Source organism: Microtus pennsylvanicus, chromosome 6 (genome assembly GCF_037038515.1).
Source record: "Microtus pennsylvanicus isolate mMicPen1 chromosome 6, mMicPen1.hap1, whole genome shotgun sequence".
Classification (NCBI taxonomy): Eukaryota; Metazoa; Chordata; class Mammalia; order Rodentia; family Cricetidae; genus Microtus; species Microtus pennsylvanicus.
Window position 1 is genome coordinate 58,648,739 of NC_134584.1, and position 21,780 is coordinate 58,670,518.

Sequence of the window (21,780 nt, forward strand, 5' to 3'; positions counted from 1 at the left end):
CATCTGGGCTCTAGCCCCTCCCCAGAGGGGAGGCCTTTTTGTGTTTATGAGAACAAGTCTTGCTATCTAGCCCAGGCTGGCTCCAAACTCATGGTGCCGCTGCCCAAGCCTCTCCAGGGCTGGGATTGCAGGTGTGCACGGTGTCCAGCTCCTGTGTTATCTTCTCTTTCAGTAAAGAACTCCTTTCCTGTGTATTGATATTTCAAATCATATTGTCTGCTGCATGAATGCTACCAAAAAGATCCTGGGTGCCAAAACATTCTTATGGAAATGTTATTCATGACCGTGGCAGCATCTGTACAGTCATTTTGAGTGTAGACATGGCACTATAATGGGAGTCGCTTAAAGACTCCTCTGTGGGAAATTCTGTATCAGTGCAACCTTTATCACGGAACAGCTAATAATGTTGTCGCGGGCTCTGGCACTGGTGCTGTAGGGTGGTGGAAAAATGTTTTCATAAAGCACCGCATCCTGTTAGCGAGTGCGAGCAGGATGCTGGAGATGGACTTGAAGCAGGGTTTTCCCCCTCGCTCTCACAGGCTAAAGTAAACAGTTCCCTTTTTGAAACACGGCCAGTGTGACGCAGCATGTGGCCGGACTGTAGTTAATCGTGCCATCGGTCAAGTATGATGTAACATAATCACGTCACGGTGAAATACAGTTACAGTGAATTATAATGAGCTGCAGAGGACAGGCGAGCCCTGTGGAACCATTTCCTCGGTCTAGAATACTGTTCTACCTGGGATTCCCATGCTTTTGTGTCCCCCTCCCCCTCCTCTCCCACCTATCTCCGAGGCTGTCCAGGTGGGAGATGTGTTGGCTTTGTGCGTGAAGGCTGCATGCATGTTTCCACTAGGTGGCCGGTGGAAGTCATGTCCCCTGGAGGATGTAGGAAGATCTCTAGCACACAGGAATCTTCTAATTGCTTAGCTCAACTTCTGTCACCCTGAAAGAAAGGCTTGCTATCAATTTGACTGCTCGTTGGATTCTTTATTTTCTGTGAAAAGAGAACTTCTCCCCAACGCTCCTAAAAAATCTGAACCTAAACAAACAAAACATTTAGTATTATTTTCTAAATTGCACCAAAGCTCCAGGAAATAGAGTACATTGCCTCTTGCTAGCTGGGTCTTCAGGTTCTGCAAGCAGTAGGTGAGCTCCTTCATGAATCTAGTTTCATCACCAATCAAGAGCAAGTTCTCAGAGCCCCGAGAACCCTCTGACTGCATTTGCAAGGAGTCGAGAGGGAGTTCCCGGCAAAGGCACTTTTCCCGTTGCTGGTCCAAAGAAGTTCTGGAGAGCTGCTGCTTGTCTGAGGTGACAGTTGCGTTTCTTTAGCGGGGTGGCACTAGGACCTCTGACGGCAACAGCCCTCTTTCATTGAGTTTCAGGCCACACCTTTGCTATGCACACCTGAGTGCCCCACAGTCCAAGCCGGGAGCTGGAAGCCGGGAGCTGGATGCCCCGGTGTCTGTTTGGTACCATTCCTCCCTACTTCCCATGGTTAGCATCTGTGACTGGCTGCTGGCTTCCTCGCTCTAGGGGTTTAGGAGTCCTTTCTGTGGGACTGTGTGAATCTGAGAAAGAAGAAAGGGAAGAAGACTGAATCCGGACTTCCACATGTTAGACGTGGAAACTAAATCCATGAAGGTTCACAAGCTGTGAGTTTAAGGTGTCTGGTTGTGCTTTTCGGACCATTGGAGTTGGTAGATCTGTGAAGCACAAGGGTGTGTAACTTAGATCAGAGCGGGGTGGTTACTAATCTTAAGGAACTGGGAAATCCCCCCCCCCATTCTTGCTGTAGCTGTCTAGGGTCCTTCTTTCTTTTATTCTCCCGTCACCTGAGTCCTTTGAAATGCAGACTTGCTAGGACTTGGGCTTCTTGTAGCCTATCAAGGCTCTTTGTTAGCTGGCCTTCTTATTCTTAAATAAGAGCTTTAATTTAAAAAATATCTTTATCCAATTTTACTTTAGTGTTCCTCCCATGTTCATCTTTATCTTGTTTTATTTTATTCTGTTTATCAATAAGGCTATTTATGCGGTAGCTCATTGGTGCCAGAAAGGTGTGACAGCAATCTTCTTTTTTCAAACCTATAAATTCCCGACTATGTTTACAGGATGGTACTTACCCCTCAAACAGTTCCTTTTCTTTCTAAAATGCTTTCCCTCTATAAGTTGTATAAACACATTCAAAATCTATGGAAATATTTTGAGTACCTGCAGTTGGGTGTAGGTCTTTTGCCAGGAAAAAAAAATGGCTTTTAAAGAAGACAAAACAATGAACACAATTGTGTGAGGCATGTGGCTCGTAGATAAATCTGTGCAATTGTGGTAGGCAAACCAACAAATAGCATTTTCAGTGAGATCTCCTGGGCAAAATTTCCCAGAGTTCTCCAAGTCAGTGCCCGCCTTCCCTGTTCTCCACTGTCCTTACCCACCATCAATCCACCTACGCTCGCCACGCCCACCATCAATCCACCTGCGCTCACCACGCCCACCATCAATCCACCTACGCTCACCACGCCCACCATCAATCCACCCACGCTCACCACGCCCACCATTAATCCACCTGCGCTCGCCACGCCCAGCTAGGATAGGAGAAATCACCAGCCGCAGCTGAAACTCCTTTGCTAGAGTATGCATCACTTTGGGAAAGGAGGAAGAAGGAGGAGACAGGGAGCAGGTGTGGGGGGAAGAAAAAAATAAGAAGAGAGAAGGACATCAAGAGATGCAAATATAAAGCCAATCTGTCCTTGGGAGATGCTGCCCCTTAGGCTCTGAGCATCCCTGTTCAGGCTGAGGATGAAAGATTGAACTGTCTGTCCCCTCCATTTACCCAGCAACAGCATTCATATCCACTCACCCAAAGGAAATTTGCTTCTTAGAGTGATTTTGAAGGCTAATGCAATGGGATGTAGGTTTGCTCCTCTTCTTCCCCCTGGCTAGTGAAGCAATAAACAAATAAATTAAATTAAAAAATTAGAAAGAACCCAACATTCCAATTTGCAGGAAAAAGGGTGGTGAGTGAAGTGGGGTAGGTGGAGGGGGGCAGATGGAGGTGGGCAGGTGGACAGGGGCAAGTGGTGGGTGTCATGTAGTAGGGCTGGTGGAGGGGGCAGATGGTGGGTGACAGGTGGTGGGGGCAGGTGGAGGGGACAGGTGGTGAGGGCAGGTGGAGGGGGGCAGGTGGAGGGGACAGGTGGAGGGGGCAGGTGGAGGGAGCAGGTGGAGGGGGGCAGGTGGTGGGGGCAGGTAGAGGGGGACAGGTGGAGGGGGCAGGTGGTGGGGGCAGATGGATGGGGGCAGGTTGTGGGTGTCACGTAGTAGGGGCAGGTTGGAGGGGGGCAGGTGGAGGGGGCAGGTGGTGGGTAGCAGGTGGCATATAACCAGACTTGGATTAAGAAAGAGAGAGAGCCTCCAACAGGCAGGAAAGGGTCCAGGATGAGCTTCAGGGGAAGCACTACCTGGTTTGGACCTGCTTATAGTTTTAATGATGTTTAAAATACAGATTAGGCTTCACAAGAAACAATACCCATCCTTACTTTTAGCCTTTCTCAAAAGTTCTGTTTATGTTATCTTTATCTGTACCTCAGATCTGAAAGATTTGATATGCCCATGCAGGCTTAGAAACAAAAGAAACAAGCAAACAAAGCCCCAAGTAGAAGAGGAACTAGGGACATGGAAAAGCAGTTCGGGGGTGTAGACGTACACTAGACAACATTTCCTGGACATGTTGTTCCCTTGCTAGAGACGAGTGACAGATTCAGCCAAGAGGTTGCAGTCTCTGAGCCAGTGGTAGGATCCATGATGCCCAAAAGATTAATGAGGAGTCATTTTTCCTGTGCCGAGGCCTGAAAGCAATGCATGGCAAGGGGTGAAGCGTGGGGGTGTGAAATACGTCTGGGGGGATAGCTCTAGCAGAGGGGACTGGGAAGCCATTTGTCAAACGCCCTTGACAGCTTCCAACGACTTAATGTCTGTATGTGATTTAGTGAAGACCTTTCTCCAGGGACCCCAAACAATGAAGTTAAAATAGACTGCTCTCTGGTGCCGTGTCTGTGGAATGGACCGCAGACTGGTCTCCCGATCTCCCATGAGTGTTACTTTGGTTTGGAATATGTTCAGTTCAATTGCTCAGACAAAGGAATATTTTCAATTGCTCATTGGAAAGTGTGCTACTCAAGCTTTCTGTACCCAACAGTCATCAACCTTAATTTCAGAAAAAGTGTTCTATGCAATGGAGTTTAAACCCAAGGACTCATTGCTCAGTTTCCTAACCTCTATCAGGATGGGTTTGAATATACAAGCCTGGAGTCCTCTTCCTTGTTAAAATGTTCTGTAGCAGTCAGGACCTAAGAGGTGAGGGTGGAAGGGTGGGGTGGTGGCTCCGTGGGTACAGAGCTTGTACAGATGCCGGACTGGAATTGGGTCTCTAGCACCCAGATACATGTTGGGCAGGTGTGGCAGCCTGCCTGCAACCCCTGCATGAGTGACTGGATGCAAGCTGACTCGCTAGAATGGCTGAACTGCTGAGCTCTGGGTTCACACGAGCGAGCGCTGCCTCAGTGTCCAAGGTGCAGAGCTATCACGGAATGTATTTGACCTCCGTGTCCTTGATACGTGTGCGCTTACAGACATGGGGGCAATATACATATGAAAAAAAGAGAAAATGACAGTTGGTGGGTGTAGACCTCCGGGGCTTTGGTGGCTAATGGGGCACAGTACAGGGTTCGCAGCTAGCTAGAACAGGTGTCAGTTCCCCCTGCACGGACTCTGAAGTGAGACAAAACCTTCTCTTCAGGGAATGGTGATGAAAACTGTGATCATGTGGCCCTCATAAGCGGTGCATCTGAAAGGATGGCCATCGCACCTGCGTCCCTTCCTCTCTCATCTGACGGTGGCCCTCATGGGTCATACGCAATATTCTATGTATATTCTGGTTAGGAAGACTTTTACTTCTTCAGGGCAGTCCCCTGAGGAGCTTTCCACCAAGTCTGCATTCAATTCCGTAGCCTTTCCCCAAAGCCAGGACGGCACCAGTCTTGCTTCTGAGGTACTCACATATCCCCATCATCAGTGGCAGTTCTCAGCCAGTTTCTTTCTCTGCTATTGCTGCAGTTTGATTTGTTTTTATTGAGCTTCTTGTCACCTGCTGAAGCTCCCTCATCTGGCTAGAGAAGCAGAAAGGGTCTGTTTTATACAAACTGACCAAGCCTTTCCCACAAGTAAGTCTCAGCACTAAGCATGGATTGTTCATTCTGCTCACGGATTCTCTGAGGTGGGGATCTTAGAAGGGGCAGAATGAGGACAGCTCTTCTCTGTCCTGTGGTGTGTGGGAGGGTAGCAGCTAGGTCTGGAGGAACTGTGTCCTAGCAGGCTTCCTGATCCAGTACCTGGGCCGGGGTGGTGGCAGGAATGACCTGTGTTTGGAGCTCTGAGCTGCTGGGTAAGAACTGGACCTGTCCGGTAGATGGCATGGTGAAGATGCCATGCTATAGTTTGTTTAGAGTTCCCAGCTGAGCCATGACCAGTTTACACCCTCTCTTCCCTTTGGGGTAAGGCAGACTCTACATAGTGCTTCCAATAACTTGTTTCAAAATGAAGTTAGCAAACAAGGCGCTTACATCACGGCTCGAATGATGGTCTGGGGTCTTTTGTTTGTTCATTTGGGTCCTAAAGGTTGAAGCATCAGGAGCATTTCTGACAGCAGGCAACACCGTGGTGCATCACAGCATGCAGGCAGCTCTGACAGAGTGCTCAGATGCAGGGAACAATGCAGGATGTGTGGGGTTGCTTCGGTTGTAGACTGGGCGCCTCAAAGTGCCAGGGACGTTAGCAAAGAAAGCTCTTTTACATTTGGAATTTGTGAGTGGACGTGCCTGCTCGTTCCTCTACCTGGTCTCTGAAACTGAAGCTCCCTCTGCAGAAAGAATCCTTGAGTCATGAAAGTGAATTTTGTGCAGCCAAAGTTACATACCTGAGAATGCTATGGCAGTCATCGCTAAATATTTTCCTATTTATTGTGTAACTAGGCAGGGACTATCTCCACGTGCAGGGTGAACAGAGGCTCAGTTAGGAGTGTCGAAGATGTGCTGATCTAAAGCTATTAAGATGAAATTTGTGTCCTGCATGCTTGCTTTCCCTCCTCTGGTGTTAGTATATGTTTCCTCCCGGGAAAAGCAACCACTTCCCAGACAATAGCCTTCTGGAGCAATCTTTGGTTTATTAGATTTACAGTCTGAATTACATGCCTGTGCTCAAGGATGCTTTTGATCACAGATAACATATCACCCAGGTAAGGGTGGATTGGAGCAGTGAGTTCCCTGCCTAGGCCAGGCTCATTTCCTAGGCAGCACAGTGTGGGTTCTTGACCAGGCTTGTGTTCCTGAGGGACCACGCTCTTTGAATAGCCCACTGCTGCCTCTGCAAATCAAACCTTTGCAGCCCTGTGGTTTAACATTTTTACCCACAAGCATTGTGGTTTTCACTGTCATTTTACGTCCCTTAGATCTCATTGTGGTCCCCTTAGGATCATCATAAAGGTTTTCAACACTCAACAGTTGTGCCCTGTCCCCTTGAGCACCGCTGGGCTGCTGGAAAGTTTTGGCATGGACACTCAATGCCCAAAGTTCTCACTCCCTGGACATATGCACACAGAAGTTGCCACTTCTGGAAACTTGAGCCAACTTCTCATGGAAGCTGAGTCCTGCCTTGACTTATGTTCATGGGTATTTTTCCTGCTCATGCTGCTGAAGGATTATAAGCCCCTTGAAGAACGAGAGGGAGTGTTTCTCATCTGGATAGATGAAAGCACCCAGCAATATGGCAGACGCTTGGAAATCTTCATCGCGTACAAGGGGATTCAGTACTTCTCCTTATCCACTGATTTAAACAAAGGCCTTGAAGGTGGCAGAATTGGTGGCTTTGGGAGTAATAGGAAGAAACTCCTCATACATATCAATTGTAAATGTAGTCTTAGAATTAGTTTATCTTCAGAGAGAGGCAGCTATTGGCAAGCGCATTCTGCCTGTCATTGCAGTGATTTCTTTAGCTAATGGCTTTGTATTAGCAGTCAAGTTGGTAAAATGCTATACACATCCAGTGCAAAATTATGTGTGAGGCTAGCCCAGACTTCATGCAAAGTCAACAGTGAGTACTTATTTTCAAAATTATTATTACTATTTTGGTTTTTTTTGGCACAGGGTTTCTCTGTGTAACAGCCCTGGTACCCTGGTTGTCCTGGAACTCAATCTGTAGACCAGGCTGGCCTCCAACTTCCAGAGTGCTGGAATTAAAGGCACATGCTACCACTGCCTGACCCAAAATTAATTTTTAAAACTTATTTTTAAGCAGATGTCAACCCCCCAAACTGTATGTCTTAGTGTGATATCATATGCCGTTCTGATACATGTATGAGTGATACTGTGTTTGAATCAGGTTACATATGCTTGTGTCCTCAATGTATTTCTTTGTAGCCAAACAGTCAAAATCTGTCTTGGTTTTTTGCAAATATCCAGTGTTATTGCTGTCTCAGTTGTCCTCCAGTACAGCAGCACATCTCTTGTTCTTAAGTGGTAGTTAAGAACTTAACTAGCAGTTAAGGACTTAACTAGCAGTTATCTAGGCAGTACTGTGGTTCACCACCCACCCCCAGAAAATCCATTCTTTGACATTGAGACCAACTTTTTCTATTAGCTTCACTTTGCCAGAGGAAATAACAGAGGCATTGTTGGCATTTAGCATCAATCCCCACAGCAAGGGATTGATTTCCAGGGCTCCTCTTCTTCCCTCTGATCCTCTGTTATTTTACTTTTCCCTTCTGCATTTGCATTCAAGGCTTTAGACTTGGTGCTGCTCTGACCAGAGTATTTATCAGAATAGCTGGATGCCGGCAAAGACTCCACTCCTCGGCTGCTTGCTTTAAAGACCCATGATGAAGGAGAGGGAGACGGGAGCCGTAATCAAGAGCTAGATGTGGGACATCTGGTCCAGTAGCTAAGCAGCGCTGATCCACTCTTAGTGTTTCCTATGGCTGCCAAAGTGTGATTTTTGTGGGTGTAAACAAGTGACCACACATGCTGAAAAAAAGGGCTTTGGATTACTAATGGATAAACTTGTTTTCTTTGGAAGAAGTTTTAAAATCTTCATTGTATCTAGATATGAAAATGTGTCTGTGCTCGCTGGGCGTCTATGCTCTGCAGGTAAAAGTGTGCATTGCGCAGCTGTGGAGATCTTGTAAGTAGCGGTCGCTTGGCTGAGTATTGCAGGATGTTATCTCACTGGCCAGAACGAAACAGAACATTAGTAATGAGACTAGTCTTCTCTGACAACAAGTTGCCAGCATCATATTGCAGTTCTTAGGACAGGTTTGGCCAGTAAAAGGACAGAACTAGCTGCTGGTCACAGGCTGCTTACAGGAGAAAAGCCTTAGGAACAGTCTTCAGGCCACATGGCAGCTGTCAATCAAGGTCCCTTTATGTGGTACAAGAGCAACTATGACATCTCAAGATTTTAGTAACACAATGACAACTCGTTTTTAATAAAAAAAAGTAAGTTGATTTGGATTTTAATGTCTATTTATAAAACAAAAAGTTTCAGGAATTAAAATAAAAAATTCTAAGCCTGAGAGAAGAAGATTATAAATTCAAGGCCAGCATGAACTACCTAATATACCTCAGGCTAGCCCAGACTCCATACAAATTCAACAGCTGCCTGTAACATTAGGGAGCTTACTTGCTGGGCTTTCTGTTTTGCCTGGTATCCCACAGCCAGCAAGCCCCAAAGAAAATCACACAGAGATCTCCATAAGTTATAAAACTGATTGGCTCATTAGCTCAGGTTACTTATTAGCTCTTGTAGTTTATATTAACCCATTATTCTTATCTATGTTAACCACATGGCTTGGTACCTTTCACAGCCAGGCAGATTACATTTTGCTTCTCGGTGGTCTGGGCAGGAGTGCGGAGATATAGGGTTTTTTCTTCCCAGAACACTCCTGTTCTCCTCACCCCACCTCTGCTTCCTGTATGGTTGACCTGCCTATATTTCCTGCCTGGCGAATCAGCATTTATTTAAAATATGATTGACAGAATACAGACAATTCTCCCACTCCACTTCTCCCTCTTTTTTTTTTCTCTTAAAAAAGGAAAACATCCATAGTCCATTTTTGGGGGAATGCCAGGCTACTTCTGGCTGGTTGGGGGCACTGGTAATCTTATGGGGACCTAAAGAAAATTTAAAATTATCATCAAGTCCTGACTGGAGTATCCTGTGAGTCTTGATCATCTCAGGCAGCAGTCTTGAATCTGTTCTGTGTATAGAACTTAGACATCTGGGCCATCTGTTCCTACTGGAGATTTTTCAGGTGGTCTTCCTTGATCAAACCTGATTTTTCTTAGCTCAGAATGAATCCACAGCCTCTCATTTCCTGTGGAAACAAAAGCAAATCCTCTTCTTCAAAGTAACATACCTTTTGACTTCAATTTTGAAGCCAAGACATTTTCAAAATACCTATCTTGGATTAATTCAGCAGCATTTATAAGCAAATATCTTTTAGCAGCTGTTGCTCCTTCCTCAGCATTCAAACAATTCAAAGAAAGCATAATAGCATACAGTATCAAGATTTTCTGTGTATTTTACATCTTTGTACAGCTTTATTTTAACCTCTATTTCTTTTATTTTTACTTTTTGATACAGGTTCTCTGTATATCTTTGTCCTGGAATAACTCTGTAGACCAGGCTGTCCTTGAATTCACAGAGATCTACCTGTCTCTGCCTCCCCAGTGCTGAGAATAAAGGTGTCTGCCACCACACCTTGAATTCACAGAAGTCTGTCTGCCTCTGCCTCCCAAGCTTTGGGATTAAAGGCATGTGCTACCACACCTTGAACTCATAGAGATCTGTCTGCCTCTGCCTCCCAGGCATTGGGGTTAAAGGTGTGTACCACCACACCCTACTACTCTCTTTCTTTTTTTTATTTTTAAGGACTTTAACCTTTAGCCTGCATATATGTTTAACACACTGTAAATCATTTAAGGTTTTCTTCACCTTTGAATCTCTCTTTACTGTATATCTCTCTTTTTCTGACCACATAAGTCTTTATGGAGAGGATTAAAGCCATGGCTTTGATTGCTGGGTCCAGCCCATTCCTTAGCTTTCCAGCCTCATGGTGGAGGTACCGGCTGTAGCCATTTTTATTGCCACAACTCTATGGCATTTTAAGGTCCCTACCAGCAGGCAAGCTGCAGCATTCTGCTCACAGACCACACTCAGTCAGACTGCCTGCCTGAAAGAATCAGAGTTTGCCCTAGCAGGATGGCCCAGAAAGCTGACATTTTAAAACAGCACAGCTTTTTTTCTGCTATGGTTGAAAATCAAAAAGCATGCAGTCAACTTTTCATCAACACCGTTTAAGTGTTGGGTGGCAGGACCTCTTAAAAGAGCTGCAAGGTTTCACAGCTAAAGCTAAGACAGGAAGCCTCTCTTAGATGAGAGTGCTTTCTCACCTCTAGCAAGAAGAGCAGACCCTTGAAATTTGTGCTACCAAGAAAAATGCTTTATTCTTTCCTAAGCTTTCTCGGGCGTGAGGGGGCTTGCTTGCTGATGTTTCTGTCCTGCCCAGTACCCCACAGCCAGCAAGCTCCAAAGAAAATCACACAGAGATCTCCATAAGTTATAAAACTGATTGGCCCATTAGCTCAGGCTACTTATTAGCTCTTGTAATTTATATTAACCCATTATTCTTATCTATGTTAATCATATGGCTTGGTACCTTTCACAGCCAGGCAGATTACATCTTGATTCTGAGTTGTCTGGGCAGGAGTGTGGAAGAATAGGGTTTTTTCTTCCCAGAACACTCCTGTTCTCCACACCCCGCCTCTACTTCCTGTCTGGTTACCTGCCTATAATTCCTGCCTGGCCAATCAGCGTTTATTTAAAATATGATTGACAGAATACAGACAATTCTCCTACACCAGCTGCCTAGTTTTTATAGTGAATACCTGTTTTCAAAATTAATAAATATAATAAATGAATATAAACATAATGTATAATAAATAAACATACATATATATTAGGATATATAATATAGGCCCAGGCTGAGACTGAAATACAGACACCAAAGAACAGAATGCCCACTTTTCCTGCATTAATTTACAGCTAAGAAGTCTGACTATCTCCTGCAAAACTTGTGGATTTAGCTTTCTAAAGTATGTACCTTGTGTACATTATTGACAAGAACCCTGTGGATGACCCTTTGGCCTTTGCCTAGGGTGGTGATCATTTAGTTTATTTCTGTGTTGCTAACAGGGGCACTCAGCATTGTGCACACTTCCAGTCTCCTGTTTGAAAGTCCCTGCCTGGAAGCAGGGTGTGTGAGATCTGGAACCGCCAGAGCTGTTGGCCAAGGGTGAGCTGGGAGTTGACTTCTGTTCTTTGCAAGAGTTGGCAGGACTGTCTGATAACAGCCTAAAGCCCGAGGTTTTATGAAATGATCTGAGGCCAATCTCCAGAGTAAAACTCCCATTTGCTGCTGAACTTTAAACACAATGAGCTGCTTCCTGTCTTTCAGTGGTGGGCAGGTGGGAGTGGGTGGGGGTGGGGTGGTGGCCAGTGAGGTATTTGGGTGTAGGCGTTAATAGGTATCATCCAGACTGAAACAGGACAGTGTGGTTCTTCACCTGCTGCTCTTCTGGTTTCTGGACAGGGGCTGACCAACTCATACAAAGTGCTGTGTGTTGACCTGTGAACTTCTATGGCTTCTTGCAGGTTCTGGTATTAGGTCAGTGGCTGCACACGCAATAGTGGCATCCCTGCAACTTGGCCTGTGAGCGTCCATCACCAGACACCTAATTAATTGAGCAAACCTGTCAAAACAGATTCATTTCTTACATCATGACCACACATATGTTGGTTAAAACTCGAGACAATCTCAGCCAAACAGGACTGGCTCACCTCATGAGATGGAATACACAGCCATTTAAGCAATTTCATCAGTATGAATAGCTCTGGAGAAGTTACCATCTTGAGGGAGAGAGGCAGGAGTCAGTGTGCCTGGGTACCATAATTGAACACAGCACAACAGGAGCCGCAACCTAGCAGATGCCCTGCACAGAGCTGGGAGCTACACAGCTGCTTGTCTTTGTCCAGTATGTTTGCCACCACAGCGTTGCTCTGCTCAGAATGGAAGCGCACTGCATGTGGATGGCGCACCGCCCATGGATGGATTTCTTTCCAGCAGCTTCCACCATTGCAGTAAATAGAATGTTTTCATTATCCTGAAGGAGAAATCCTTCCCCATCAGCCCTAGCAACCGCAAAGCTACTTTTGTCTCTTTAGGTTGTCCTGTTTCATACAAATGTATCTGTGAAGAGCGTGGCTCTTCGTGAGTGACTTCATTCACTCTGCATAGTGATTTTAAGATGTGTTCATGGGATCAAATGAACCTTTGCTTTGTTCTTTTTCGTGGCCAGATAATAGTCCACTGTATAGATAAACCAAATTTTGTTTATCCGTTTCTTACTTGAAGACGTTTGGGTTGTTTCCATTCTTTTTAGCCACCACTAATCATGCTTCCCCAAACACTTATGCACCTGTCTTCTCACAGCCGTGGGTTTTGTTCCCTTTGGGCACCTGCCCAGCAGTAGAGTCTTTATCTTTTGCAGTGTTTTATTTTCCTATGAGAACATGGTCTTTCTTCAGAGGGAGTGATCTTTCTGGAGGCAGGAATCATGGCTGGAGGGCTGGGTCTGCTTAATTAAACGAGGAGGAAATTCACTCTGCTTTCTCAGCTGTAGACTGAAATAGCTTTTATCAGGCCATCTTGCCAGCTCTTTTCAAATTGAAAATTTCCTGAGTGGTAACCAAAGTCTTTAAAGATATGAAAGGAAACATTTCCAGAAAGGCCTGATAACAGCCCGCCCCACCTAAGTCCCTGCTTCTGGGGCTGTTTTCCATTTAGAAAACAACTTGAATTTTAATGTTCACTTATTTTAAATTTCATATGGTTTTAAGCAATAATAAATTGAATGAATATCCCCCAAATCCCTGCTGGTGCTGCTGTTTGGAAAGAGTTACTCTGGTATTTGGCATGTCTCCTACCCCATTGTCCTGCTCATGGCTGCTCCATAGCTGGCTGAGCTGTGCCACACCCGTACCCAGCTTCCTCCCAGCATCCTATCCTGGTCACTCCTCAGGCTTGCATTGCTTACATGTGCTGCTTTTGGTGAAAAGAGTGGAAAGGCTTTGGGGTTAAAGGCGTTTGGGAAGGACGCAGCAGTTTTTAAGGTGTTTCTAGATGTAGTGGTGTAGAGCACTCAGTGGGGGGATTTGTACACAACAGACAGATGAAGGTGCAGCTGAGTTTAAATCCAGTGGTTTTCAACCCCAAAGCGAGGAATCTACTTTTCCCTTGGAGTCGGCTGACTTAATGACCACCAGAGCGTCTACTTCCTTCACATTGCTTGAAAAGTTTCTGGCATGATTTCAAAATGGCCATGTCTTTCCATCCCCCACCCCCAGGATTTTTTCCTGTGCCTGAAGGAAAAATACTATGAGTACCCTTTTCCTACTTGGTGGCTTTCAAGTTCAGAAGTTCTGGAGTTTACATCAGCCTTTTTGGTTTTCTGAGAGACCTTCCATGTGCAATGAAGTGATCCTTCAGCCCTAGCAAAATGTTCTGCTCCTTGAATGGACAGGTCCCCAAGAAACCTTGAGCATCCAACTTCTGATGCTACAGCAAGCTTTCTCATCAGACTATCTTTGGATCGCCAACCCCCAAATAATAACATGGAGACTTAGTATTAAATATGAAAGCTTGGCCATTAGCTTAAGCTTGGCCTACTAGCTTTTGCAATTTAAATTAACCTGTGTTTATTAATCTATGTTCTGTCATGTGGCTCGGTTACCTCTACTCAGTACAGTATATCTGACCTCTTCAGTGTTTCCCTTCTGTCTCCTTGTCTTTCTTCTTCCCAGAATTGTTTCCCTCCCCAGAAACCCCACCTATTGTCTCCTGCTCAGCTATTGGCCACTCAGCTCTTCATTAAACCAATCATAGTGACACATCTTTTTCACACACTGTAAACAAATATCCCACAGCACACCAGATTAACCCTCATATAATGCAACTTTTATTGGCCCATGGTTCCATGTTGTCAGCAGAATAAATTTATTTTATATTGTCTTTAACTTTTATTGTATGTAAATATTTGTGTCATGTGTGCACATGTGTAGGCAGGTGCAATTGCATGTACAGGTGTCTCTGATCATGAGTGTACATGTAGAAACTAGAGGTCAAAGTTGAATGTCTTCCTCAAGCACTCTCTACCTTATCTTTCAAGACATGGGTCCTCATTAGGCTGTTGGGCTAGAGGGGCTGTTCAGGGAGCCCAAAGGGAGCCATACCATCCCCTGTGGTGATATTTTGTTTGTGCTTTAACAAATAAAGGTTTCTTAAAGACCAGAGAAACAGAGCAGCCATCTGCTAGTTCTTACCTCTACAAGATCCTCAGACAGAATGGAGTATTCTATCTCTATGAAACCTCAGACTGAATCCTGAGCTCCTGTCTCCTCCTGCCTCATATTCCTCTCCCAGTCAATCACTTCCCATCTCCACCTCCCTAGTGCTGAGATTAAAAGTGTGAGCCACCAACACCACCTGGATCTGATTTTCTTTTAGACTGATTCAATCTCAAGTAGCTCAGGGTGACCTTGAACTCACAGAGATATCTTCTGTATATCTCTGTGATATACAGAAGAACATCACACGCAAGATTCTCACTAGTGGGTTCCCAAAGCAAGAATATGAATGGGACTGTTACACCACTCACAGGCAGAACAGAATTTAGATATTTAGACTTGATAAGTTTGATGTTTATTTCTGGACATACTTACTGTCTGATTCTGAGCCATTCAGTACTGCTTCCTTGTGATCCATCCTAGCTGGTTCCATAGAGTGAATCTGCATTTTGAATTCTGAATTTTGGGCTCATAATATTTAATAGCATTGCTGCATACTGTACAGAGCTTTCACAGTGGGGACTAGGGACGAGGGTGTGGGTGCCAAGAGTGTTCATCATTCCCAGGCCTTCTAGTCAAAATCTGATGAACTGGTAGGGGAGGACTATCATACTTCTGAAAGATGATTTCCTCATCTGTAAGATAGACCATGATGGGAATTATAGGAAGCAGAGCAGGGTGAACCTAAGGAGAATGCTTGGCACACACTAAACATTCCACATACCTGTAACCTCAGTGCTTGTAAGGCAGAGGCAGAAAGCTCGGCCTGCATTACATCAGAGAGAGGGGAGGGAGGGAGGGAGGGAGGGAGGGAGAACATGTTCTTTGAATGGTGGCGAGATCATGAGCGAATTTCCCCCTTTGCTTTCTGTCATTGTGTGTGTGCATATATATATATATATAATTGTATTCTGTATGTATTCTGTATAGGTATGCATGTGTATGTATGCATTAGTTTTTCCATGGACAGAAAAACCACCAGCAACACACTTTTCCACAAGAAGTAATTTAGTTCTTATTAGATGGAACTCAAGAGTCATGGTTTCTGACTTGTACTTTACAATGGGAGAAAATCAAGTGCAGGGCACTTGATTGTTGTATATTCTCCGAAGATAACTGAGAGTATGGGTTAAACAAAATTGAAGACACATTGAGCTGGAGAGCTTGAGAAAGGCTTGGTTATGAAGATTTTTGGAGAAGACAATACGCATATGCTTGTGTCAACTGTTTCCCCATCCCTGATGTTTTATGGTCTTAGCTGTTCTTATTCCTGGGATTTGAGACTGTCACGTTCTTTTCAATGTCTGGCAGTCGTAAGCTTTTGCTATCAGCAAATGAGAGAAAGCATAGCTTTTATACTGAAGATTATAGAGAAAGGGGGCCCCACAAGCACATTAGTGGTTCGTGAGCCACTGAAGCCCCCTTGCTAATCCTGCTTCTATGATATCTAGGTATCTGGCTCGCCCACCAGATGCCTTCCATGCTGCTTTATTTACATAGATGTGTCTGTCAATGTATTGCATATTTTTCTGCTTATGAATAAGTGCATAACAATAGCTCTCTTTTCCAAATTGCTATGCCTCAACCTCATATTTGTTTGTTCCGAACAGGAAAATGTCAAGAAGGCTCTGAGTGTTTTAAACAACTTTACTACAACATAAATCTCTCTATATTTATGTCTTTAAAGTGTGCATATCTGTTATGACTACCTTGAAAACTGCATAAAAGATACAAATAAGGAGACAAAACTCCCAAGAAGTAACTACTGTTAAATGTTTGGAATATTCTTTCCCACATATATTTTTTTTTAATTTAGGCTCCTTTTTTTTATACACATGGCAAAATTTTATACCAAATAGTCACTTCAATAGTATAAATTTACATTAATGAGGAATGTTAAAAAGAATCTCAGTTAAAAACCCCACTTATTCTTGTGACCCATAATCCCAACATTTACAGTGCAGGGAAGAAGGGAGCTTGGGGCAGCATTCAAAACAAGGTTTTCTCAAGAGAAATGTGTAACTTGAATGGGGCCTGCTTGTTGGGGTTTTCTGTTCTTCCCTGTTCCCACAGCTGTTTAACTCCAAAGAAAATCACACAGAGGTCTCCATAAGTTATAAGCTGATTGGCCCATTAGGTCAGGCTACTTATTAGCTCTTGTAGCTTATATTAACCCATTATTCTGATCTATTTTTGCCATATGGCTTGGTACCTTTTTCAGCTGGCAAGTCACATCCTGCATCCTCAGTGGTCTGTGCAGGACTGGGAGGAATCAACTTCCTTTTTCCCAGAATTCTCCTGTTCTCATTGCATCATTTCTACTTCCTGTTTGGTTTTCCCACCTATAGTTCCTGCTGGCCAATCAGCGTTTATTTAAAATGTGATTGACAGATTATAGACAATTCTCTCGCACCAGAAATGACTTTAAAATTTCACAGTCTCTCTTCACATGGGATCAGTGGTGAGAGTATAATTTCTAATTCATCCTTTTCTGCTGTAGATTCTTTTGCTGTTTCCTATTCTTCTTCTGTGCCCATATCTACCTCTTCCTTTTTGTTTTGCTCCATGTCTTCTTCTCCTTCTCCTTCTCCTTCTCCTTCTCCTTCTCCTTCTCCTTCTCCTTCTCCTTCTCCTTCTCCTTCTCCTTCTCCTTCTCCTTCTCCTTCTTCTTCTTCTTCTTCTTCTTCTTCTTTTCCTCCTCCTCCTCCACCTCCTCCCCCTCCTCCCCCTCCTCCTCCTCTTCCTCCTCCTCCTTCTCCTTCTCCTCATTCTCCTTCTTCTTCTGGATTAATGTTTAAACTGAGGCAAAACATTCTATCTCCACATGCCTTGGTATCTGGTAGAAGATATCCTAACCGAAGTGCTACTGTTTCAAACAAAACTACAGCAGTATCCAAGACAGTCTCATCATCTGCATCTTCCTTAACCCGCTGAAGGATGTCTCTGATCAGCGGATGTCTGGGATTAATGTCAAATGTTTTCTCTTGATTGGCATAGTAATTTATAGAGATGTCCTTGCCTATTTGGTATGCTTGTGTCCTCATAATCTTCTCCATGTTGCCACACCATACACACTGGCTAGCCACAAGAGCGTAGGGAGAGTCTGAGATGTTGCGATACCACAGTCTTTTCCATATTGTTCTTAAGGGCCTTGTCTTTCATCCAGTTGAGCAGAGGCTCAAATTCCTTCTCTGCTGCGTCCCAGTTTTCCTTAGTTCTCTCAGTCTCATCAAACCACTCTTTCCTTGACAATATTCTGGAGCCTCTTCCCATCACCTTCAGTAAGGGCCTGAATGTAGAATTCATCCACAGGCTCTGTGAGGTAAATACTTCATAGCCTTTTTCAGAAGTCCCTCAAAAAATGGGGAGATTCAGTCTCTTCTGCTTGACCCAACCATGAAGCATATATTGTCCATTTTTCCCTTTGTTCTTTCCACATACTGGTCTAAACTTTTAATATAAGTTGGATGGTGAGAAGACTGGGACCTAAGAAGTTTAGCAAGTTGTATTTGATTTGAGTTGTCTTCAGTCCTATTAAGCTTTATATTGGTGCTGAACTCTTTCCAGAAAGTGTCATTGTACTTCCCATCTTCTAGATCATGTACAGAGTTTTATGGACAAGTGTCTTCTTTGTCACTTTGAGCAATTTATGTTGCTGAACAACAGTTTACATAGTTCTCTTGAGAAACATTGAGGGGGGGATCCTCCGAATCCACACCTTTGGCAGAATTAAGGCACTTGGGCATCACATCATAAAAGTCCTCTGTGATGAATGTTCAGCAATGCACAGCTTGATGTAACTGCTCTTCCTGGATTCATATTCATCAAATAGAGCATGAGGAGCAGACATGGGCACAAATAAAACTGATTTGAAGGCAACTTGCCCTTCTGCGGTAAAGTGGATATAAACTATGGGTCATCAGTTTCCTTTGAAAACAATTTGTAGAAAGATTTGTATTCATCTTCCATTTGGATGGTCTCTGCCATGTTGGCTTGGTATCATTCATAATTTCCTAATCCCATCCCATACAGGTTTTTCAGCTTTCTGAAAGTTTTCACTTTCCTTCCTCCTCCTCTACCGTAGCTTCTGCTTCCAATTCCTTGTTCTGCCTCAATTTCTGCTTTGGGTTCATTGATGGTCTCAGTCTTGCTATTCCACCATGTACATGGGAAAGTTGATGAACTGAGAATACCTTTGGAGAAGATTTTTAGTTTTATCCAATTCAAGGTAATCAGATGCTTCTTCTTTTGAGACAAGAATAATTGTTGTTCCCTATCTTTGTGTGTTTCCTCTTGGACCAGCAGTGACAGAGAACTGACTGGAATCTAACTCCCAGATATGTTGGGTGTCATTGTTGTTTTTGGAGGTGACAATGACCTTATCTGCTACAAGAAAAGCAGATTAAGAACGGACACCAAACCATGGAAAGTTCTGTGTTCTACATTGTAATTTGCCATTTGGCTCTGTGCTGTCTGCTTTCATTGTCTCATGGATATGACCGATGTAGGCTGGGGTTGGTTATCAGCCTCATGACTTCTCCTCACTGTGTTTCCGCCCTTGCTTATGAAGTCGTTCATCCTTCAGATGCCTAAACTGTATGTAAAGTGTATCTGCCTGTGGTGGGCAGGAGCTCACGTGTGCCAATGCACTCATTTACAAATGGGTTTTAAGTGTGTTTAAAATGAGTAATAGTCTTAGGATAATTCTCAAGGATTTTAGGGAGGGTGAGATGATGGTATGTGGCTTTAGTTCTGGCTGCTTAGGAGGCTGAGGCAGAAAGATCTCTTGAGTCCAGGCGTTTAAGGATGGCCTAAGTAACATCAAGCCCCACCATAAAAGAAAACTAGGGGCATGTTTACTAATTTTTTGGGGGGGTTAGAGACAGGGTTTCTCTGTAGCTTTGGAGCCTGTCCTTGAACTAGCTCTTGTAGACCAGGCTGGCCTCAAATTCACAGAGTTCTGGGATTAAAGGCATATGCCACCACCGCCCGACATGTTTACTAATTTAATTTCTTCAAGCATTATAGTTTAAATGCCTCAAAGTTTCTTTCAATTGTCCCCATTAGTGAACATTTTTATTATAGTAATAATGCCATGATTGTGTAGGTAAGTCTTAATATTAATTTCCAGTTATTTCAGTATTGACCCCTGAATAAAATGAAAATATATTACAGTCTGTGCTAAAAATTGCTTCGATTTCATAAAGATTAGACCACTTTTATTTCAACCATATTATGACACTGTTCAACTATAGGTTTTAGTTTTTAAAAGTTGCGATTTGATTAAATGGTCTTAATTTACTAATGCATTCTTTTCTTTCCGTTTTCCTCTCTTCCTTCCTCTCTCCCTCCCTCTCTCCCTCTGTCCCTCCCATTCTTCCTCCATCTCTTCCTCCTCCTACTTTTCTTCCTCTTCATGCCCACCTTTTGCTAAGGATCAAAGTTTAAGGATGTATAAGGCCTTACACATCTTACACATACTCAGTTAATTCCTTTTTCATTATCTATTTGTTTTAAAGGAGTCTTTCTGTCATTTTTATAATTAATGTATTCAAATTCTGGTTAAAAGTCTTCAGTAATGTTTCCCAATTAATTTGGTAACTTTACCCGATGATTTACAACTTAAACCAGGCAAATTATAAAGTATGTTGCCTCTTTAAAGGCACTACCTACTCATGGGGTTTGAGAGATGGTAGCTCGGTGCTTAAGAGCACTTGCTGGTCTTGGAGAGGTCCCACTTCTATTCCAAGCACACACATTAACTCATTTTCCAGGGCATCCGATGCCTTTCTGGGCTCTGTATGCACCTACACCCCCGTGGTATGTATATAGGCACCCAGGTACACACACATACACATTTAAAAAACAGAGACACTACTTCTTAATTTAGGCTTGCATTTTCTTCCCATCTGGGAAGACATTATATAGTAAAAACTGGAGCATTAAAAAACAAAGACAGAAATATTGCCTAGCCATTATTTTATATATATTTTTGCATTTTAATGTATCCATTATTGTATACCATAAGGATGTGATTCTAAGTTATGTTTGGGGCACTGAAGGATTTTGGTAATATGGGATGTAGAGGCCATCTGGTTTTGTTTTTTAAGCTCAGGGAATCCCTGAGAAATGGAGGGTAGCTAGCTCAGTTAAATAGCTCAGTAGAGATAAGGGTACTTGCCAAATGGTACAAACCCAGTTACCCAGGTTTGATTCCTGGGGCTCACATGATGGAAGTAAAGAACCAACTCCTGAAAGTTGTCTTCTCTGACTTCTACATGCATATGGGAGCACATGTAGCCCCCCAACTAAATAAATAGAATAGTCAAACGCTCAAGACATTTTGTTTTCAGAAAGGTCTTTGAAATCTCAAACTTAAAGTCACACAATTAGAGAATAAAGCTGGAGTCTGTCCTCCAGTCCATATTTATCTTCCCCACTTTTTGGCACCATCCTTGTTCTTATTTGATACAGCACCTTGCATTTGTTTTCAGCAACACTTGCTAAGTTGTCCCTCTGCTAAGTGGCACTAACTGCCACAGGTGTTAAAAGCATATGTTCTTATTTCACTTGGTTTATCCTCCGCAACTGAGAATATGGTTTGACAAATGAAAAATGAAGCCAAAAGTTGAAATAAGACCACGAATATGTGAAAGTATTTGATGATTTTCCCCTTTAGACAAGTGATGTTAGAGGTTCCAGACCAACAAAGAATAATCCAGGCTTATATGGACCTTGAACTAATGACAGTTCAGTTATTTCAGTGTAGGAGAAAACTGACAGTGATGACTAAATTCACAAGTCTGTTCTATCAGTAGCTTTGAGGTTGACCAGATGTCTCTTTCTAAATAAATCAATGAAAGTTCTGGGGATGAGTGAAACTTATCACATAGGTCAGCTATTATCTATCTTCTTGTCCCTGTCTGAAGTGGTAATAGAGGAGAAAGACAGGAGCTTGTATGAGAATTTAACAAGGTATGGAAGGCCAAGATGATGACCTAAGCTACTGAACATTGCGCTGTTATTTCCATACATTTCAGTAGGCTGCGAGCTCAGATCCTCAGTCAATGAAAGTTTCTCTGTTCTAACATTTACATAATAGTCTTTCAAGGCTTGGAAGAACAACTGAATACATCAAAAGCTTTTAGCCATTCTTACAGTGATAGGTTTTCTGACCTCTTATTATCCTGTTCACTCTCCAGTGAACACAATTTAATTTGATTCAGTTGTCTGAAATTTAGTAGCTAGACTGGATCGATTTTTCCA

General features: G+C 43.5%; 1 protein-coding gene and 1 pseudogene across 3 annotated transcripts in view; one reads left to right on the forward strand and one right to left on the reverse strand.

The window, feature by feature from the left end:
* Rasgrf2 (Ras protein specific guanine nucleotide releasing factor 2) overlaps positions 1–21,780 on the forward strand; it is a 215,188-nt gene that overhangs the window by 24,380 nt on the left and 169,028 nt on the right. The window lies entirely within an intron of this gene.
* On the reverse strand, positions 1,536–18,910 carry LOC142852677 (endoplasmin pseudogene; annotated as a pseudogene).